Below are 6,678 nucleotides of genomic sequence, written 5' to 3'. Positions count from 1 at the left end.
GATTTAACACCAGACCTGCTATAATCAGTACCATGAACTTGGAGGTCTAGAAAATTTCTTCCAAGCACTTCGACATTTCAGTGTGCTCATGTTCTAAAAGACTAGCATAGACAAACTATTAAAACAAACCTATTTGAGTCCAAAAATGTGACATTTGCTCGCTAGACGTATGATTAGTTTCCATTTTTATCTTAATTTTTGGTGCCTGACATTTTACATTTTACGATGTCCACTGATCTTAATTAAGCCGTTCTCCTGTGTCCCTTGTTGTCTGTCCAGTTTTGTTCTGCACATCCTCTCTATGGGCCTCTGTCCAGCTCAGATGATGATGGATAGCAGAAGAATGCAGGAATGTGGAGGGTGATGATAATCCTGCACTCTAACTGGTTGTTCATCACAACAGCAGGTACTTTGATCTACACTGCATTTGGTCCAAACCCAACAATTTCCTGGAATATAGCAGAGAATGAAGTTTGAATACATGACAAATTTTTTCAAATAGATGTTGGGGACTCAGCTGACCTGTAAGGTATCTTGAAAAGGAGAGGTCTTTTGGATACTGGTGTTCCCACATGGCTTCTTAACTTTCTTAACCAGCAGGACTTCCCTGGTGAACCAACTTCACCAGAAAGACCAAACTTGTTTGACCAGCATTTATTTATTTGTTTATTTATTTATTTATTTAGTGTCTATGCTGGTCCACCAACTAGACCAGCACCAAACCAGCACAAACCTGAACAAGCAGATAATTCAAGCTGGTCTTTTCACCTGACTGATCCAATCTGATTTGTCCTCTCAGTCACTCCACCAACATATTTAAACTTCTACATTTTATTATTTTTTTTCTCCCCTTTTTCTCCCCAATTTGGAATGCCCAATTCCCAATGCGCTCTAAATCCTCATGATGGTGTAGTGACTCAATCTGGGTGGCAGAGGACGAATCTCAGTTGCCCCTGTGTCTGAGACCGTCAACCCATGCATCTTATCACGTGGCTTGTTGAGCATGTTGCCATGGAGACATAGTGCATGTGGAGACTTCACACTATTCTCCACGGCATCCATGCACAACTCACCATGCACCCCACCAAGAGCGAACCACATTATAGCGACCACGAGGAGGTTACCCCATGTGACTCTACCCTCTCTAGCAACCGGGCCAATTTGGCTGGAGTCACTCAGCATGCCCTGGGATTCGAACTTGCAAACTTCAGGGGTGGTAATCAGCATCTTTACCACTGAGCTACCCAGGTCCCCCCTTCATATGATTTTTATTGGAGAAATTAAGTGGCCAGAAACATATTAAAATATCTGTCTGACATCTACTGTAACCGTGTTCTCTCTTTTGGCTCATCAATGAGCTCATACACAAAGTATTTAACCTGCCAAACCAGATATTTGTTTGATAAGAACCTGCTGAGGCTTAAAGTCTGTTCAGTGGCTCAGAGCTTATTGCCTGTGAAACAGAAACTTTAGGAACAGTTTAGAAAGTTCATTGAAGTCGTCCTTTCTAAAATGACTCAAGGTGATTCTTGTAACATCATGAGAAGACAGAGGTGGGGAGGATGGAGGGAGCTTTCACATCAAAATGCACATAGCTAAGTGGTAAACCTGGTGTTTAATGTGTGATAATCCCATTGACAGAACATATGATAAACACACATTTTATAACTGAATATGGATCCTTTGACACTCATCTTCAGAGCATAATGTTTTTCCACTGTATGTCTATATAGCTGTATATCTGTTCATCACCTAGAGCTGTGCAACTCATTTTCCTTGTGAGAGAGTCATGCAGTTTGTAGCTGCTTAGATGATGGATGTCTAAGAATGTGAGCTATTCAAGAGGGGTCTGATTAGTACAAGCTGATAAGATATGTAACACTCCTACCTCTATTCTTCCTGAGACCTCATATATTCAGGAGGAAATGGGGTGAAACTGCACTTGAATTATCAGGAATTGTTGTCATCATGACCTAAGCATGTACAGTGGCCTCACAAAGTATTTGGACACTTGGGCTGCACTTAAAATGTATAAATTTACATTAAATAACAAAATATCAAACCAAGTCACATCTGCAAACAATTCATGTGAGACCTTTTGTCAGAACTAATTTCACTCTTTTTTTCTTTCTATTAAATCTAATCAACTGGTCCCAAGGTCATTTTTAGTGGATGTACAGTATGAATGTGTCTCTTCAGAGTAATCAGAAGTGTGGCTTATCACAATATCTTTTGTATTGTAATGGTACAAAAACTATTTGTCTTCATTTTAAACAATATATCTATTGTTTTATCATCTGAAACCTAACAACTTCTTTTTGTAAAATATTTAGCTTAAAAAGTGTTTGTGCTATTTTTCGTTACAAGAAATGTCACTCGGTTTAATATTTAGTTGTATAATGCAAATACATTTTTGATTGACAGTTTCTGTCAATACAATCTGTCAGCAAATGTGTCAGTTTCCTTCCTGTTCTCAAAAGCAGACACCTAACTCTTCACTGCAAGAACATAAGAGTAAAATGTATGCACTTTTGGGTCCTTTAAACAGTCTGTTTAGACAATTTACATTATGACAATGAAAAAGGCATGCTCTTAACAGGACACATCTCACACACCCTTTCACAATAAATGGTTATCAAATAATGGGCAAACATACCAACCATTCCTGTCTGGAATCACTATTTCTCTGTTCTCTAACCACACATCGAATTGTTCACCTGAGGTGTTTACATCCCTATTGTACCGTGTAGATTCCAGAATGTCACATAGCACAATTGATGGAGATCCAAACATGATGAAATTACTATTTTGAATAAAAAAAATGAATATAAATAGTCTGTAGTGGGGTCTGATGCTGTAATTAAACGCAATAAAATGAATACACATCTGTATGTAGTTACACACCAAGTACATTGCATCGTATGTATTTTAATGTTAGTGCATACTAGTAGTTAAAGACACATAATATAAAGTGGGACCCAACATTCTGATAAAACAGTATAAATGTAACTTCTTACTATTCGCCTAATTAAATTTCTAATATTTGTCGGAGTCTCTGTCAGGAAGGCAAGGAAAATAAACTTAAGGAATGTTACAGGTTCAAAACAAGTTAAGCTCAATCAAAAGCATTTGTGGCATAATGCTTATAGCCAAATAAAATAACTCTTCCGAGTCATCCCTCATTGCTTTAATAAAAGCAAAAATGGCGGTTACAGTAAGGCATTTACAACAGAAGTGAATGGGGCCAGTCTATACATGTTAATATACATACTTTTTCCAAAGTATAGCCACAAGTTGTAAATACAATTTTTATAGTATAAACATGATTTCACATTAGTTAACATGATTTTAGTGTGATAAAAGCAGGGAATTACCAGAGTTACAGTGTGTACCAGATTACAGTGTTAAATGGCATTATGATTTCATGACATCGAAGTAGTAATGTTGTATATGACTTTACATAGATAAGGTTAGTAAGCGATTTTATCACACTAAAATCATGTTAACACAGATAATGTTTATGTCTTGTGGCTATACTTTTGAAACAGTGCATATTTTAATATTTATGTACTGGCCCCATTCACTTCCATTGTAAGTACCTTTCTGTAACAGTGATTTTTGCTTCTTCTTTTTTAAATAAACGAGGAACGAGTTTAATTATTATTATTTTTTTGTTTGTTTGTTTGTTTTTTGATAATCAACATTATGCCACAAGTGCTGTTGATTGAGCTTAACATGTATTGAACCTGGATTTATGTGTCAGGATCAGTATCCTGACATTGTGTGTGACAGGAGAGCACAGTTCTCTGTCTTGTTTCTTAACCCCACCCCCTCGTTTGCCTTGTTATTAGTTCAGTGCTTAAACCTGTCTCCCTCGTTACACTTCTTGTTTCTCCCTGGCTGTGTCGTTTTGAAGGCTGTGTGCTCTGGAGTTCGCATTTGCCGGGCGTATACCTCACAGATAGGGTTGCCACTTTTGAAGTTTTAAAATAAGGGACACTTAAATGGGGGGTCAGTTTAGTTAAAATGCATTATTAATAAAAATAGTATATCCTTTCATATATGCTTATATGAAAACTTTCCTGACCCATGAATTATAAATAAGAATTAAAAAAACAACAACATTTATATGTTAAAAATATATTTATTTAAATTTTTTCTTTGTATTATTTATGTATACGTTTTGGATGGTTTATACATTTTATATATATATATAAAATTATTATTATTATTATTATTATTTATTTTTTTATTCACCTGTACTTGTCTTTATGATTGTATTCATACATTGTTTGATCTTATTGAACATTTATATAGAAAAAACTCCACAGTTTTACCACCATTTGTGGACTTTTCAGATGGTCCCTTTCCACACCCTTCACAGTATTAGCACGTTTTAGCACAATGTGTGGACTTTTCGGACAGTCCTTTACCCACCACAGGCAAATTTCCCAAATATCAATGTTAAATTGACGATCTGGAACGATTTCTTCGTGACGCCATCTGACCAGCTTAAATATGTACAATATGGGACGCATAATTGTATCTTTAAATATGGGATGATCCCGTATTTTACGGGACGGGTGGCAACCGTACTCACAGAGGCTGTCTCGTTTCAGAAATTCAAGTAGGAAACTCTGAACACTCACATCCCACAATTCTTTGCTTCAACGGAAACGTACATAATTTATTTGAAAAAATGACGCTGATTTACCTGAAAATATGGTTAAAATGCAAGTAATTTTAATTCCCAAGCTTAAGTACCTCAGTAGACGGGAGTAAAATATATAATGTGTACAAGTATAATAATATATAACGTAAAATAAAGTATTACAAAGTAAATATAAAAGTACAGCCACAAAATAAATTTTCTTCAGCACGCTTCAGTGCTGTCTTGTGCCAGTTCCTTGTGGTTCTCTCATCCTGTCTACATGTAAACGAATGAATGAATGAATGTTACACTTACACTACTTGTCAAAAGTTTTGAAACACTTACTCATTTATATATATATATATATATATATATATATATATATATATATATATATATATATATATATTTCACATTTTAAAACAATAGTAAAGTCTTCAAAACTATGGAATAACATAAATGGAACTATGGGAATTATGTTGTGACTAAACAAAATCCAAAATAAATCAAAACTGTGTTATATTTTAGCATCTTCAAAGTAGTCATCCTTTGCCTAGAATTTGCAGACTTGTACTCTTGACATTTTCTCAACCAACTTCTTGAGGTATCACCCTGGGATGCTTTTTAAACAGTATTGAAGGAGTTCCCATCTATGTTGGGCACTTATTGGCTGCTTTTCTTTATTATTTGGTGCAAGTCATCAATTTCATAAATTGTTTTTTTAATTTTTTATGATTACATTTTAGTTTTATAATGAAATAAATTAATATGGTGGCACAATTATATTTTGTCTACAACGAATTTCAAACATTTAAGCATACGCCTTAAGATCAAAAGATTTTTAAGATCATGAGAAACATTTCAGTAAAGTGTTTCAAAAGTTTTGACCGGTAGTGTATATATAGTGCTTTTCAGACGCTACACTCAAAGCGTATTACACAGTGAACAGGGGACTCTCCTCAAACACCACCAGTATGCAGCATCCACCTGGATGATGCGACGGCAGCCAGAGTGCACCAGTACGCTCACCACACACCAACTATTGTTGGAGAGGAGATAGTAGAGTGATTGATAGAGCCAAATTTGGCCAGCACACCAGGGTTACACCCCTATTCTTTATGAGAAGTGTCCAGGGATTGATAATGACCACAGAGAGTCAGGTCCTAGGTTTAATGTCTCATCCGAAGGACGGTGCCTTTTTGTTTTACTGTATAGTGTCCCATCACTATACTGGGGCATTTGGACCCACACAGACCGCAGGGTGAGCTGGCCTCACTAACACCTCAGCAGCAACCTTAGTTTTTCCCCAGGAGGTCTCCTATCCAGGTACTGACCAGGCTCAACCCTGCTTATCTTCAGTTGGTAACCAGGCGTGAGCTACATGGTGATATGGCTGCTGAATGTGGAAAAGTGCTGTTTTGTTTGTCATGTTCCTGTTGGTCTTGTCCTGTTCCTGGTGGTCTAGGCCGACAAGGACCAGGCTTCTGCTCCAGCCAGCCTGGGTTGATCTGTCTCCTGGCTTCCCGTCACTCTGCCTGTTGGTTCCTGGCTGTCCAGCTGCTACTGGACTCCCCTTCGCCCATCATCGGACTTGCCCATGTGCCTCGTCATCTGTGTTTCCTGGTCAGCTTCCCAGCCTAGTCTTCCTTCCACCATTCCCCTTTCTACAGCCAGCAGTTCTCCACCCACCTTGAGACTGTGTTTTTGCCCTTTGGGGCAAACATTAAAGGGATAGTTCACCCAAAAATGAAAATTCTCTCATCATTTACTGACCCGCATGCCATCCCAGATGTGTATGACTTTCTTTCTTCTGCTGAACACAAACAGAGATTTTTAGAAGAATATCTCAGCTCTGTAGGTTCTTACAATGCAAGTGAATGGTGACCAACATTTTGAAGCTTCAAAAAGCACATAAAAGCAGTATAAAAGTCATCCATTTGACTCCATATCTTCAGAAGCAATATGATAGGTGTGGGTGAGAAACAGATCAATATATAAGTTCATTTTTACTATAAATTCTCCTCCCT

Source organism: Myxocyprinus asiaticus, chromosome 18 (genome assembly GCF_019703515.2).
Source record: "Myxocyprinus asiaticus isolate MX2 ecotype Aquarium Trade chromosome 18, UBuf_Myxa_2, whole genome shotgun sequence".
NCBI lineage: Eukaryota > Metazoa > Chordata > Actinopteri > Cypriniformes > Catostomidae > Myxocyprinus > Myxocyprinus asiaticus.
Note: the sequence above shows the minus strand (reverse complement) of the source record.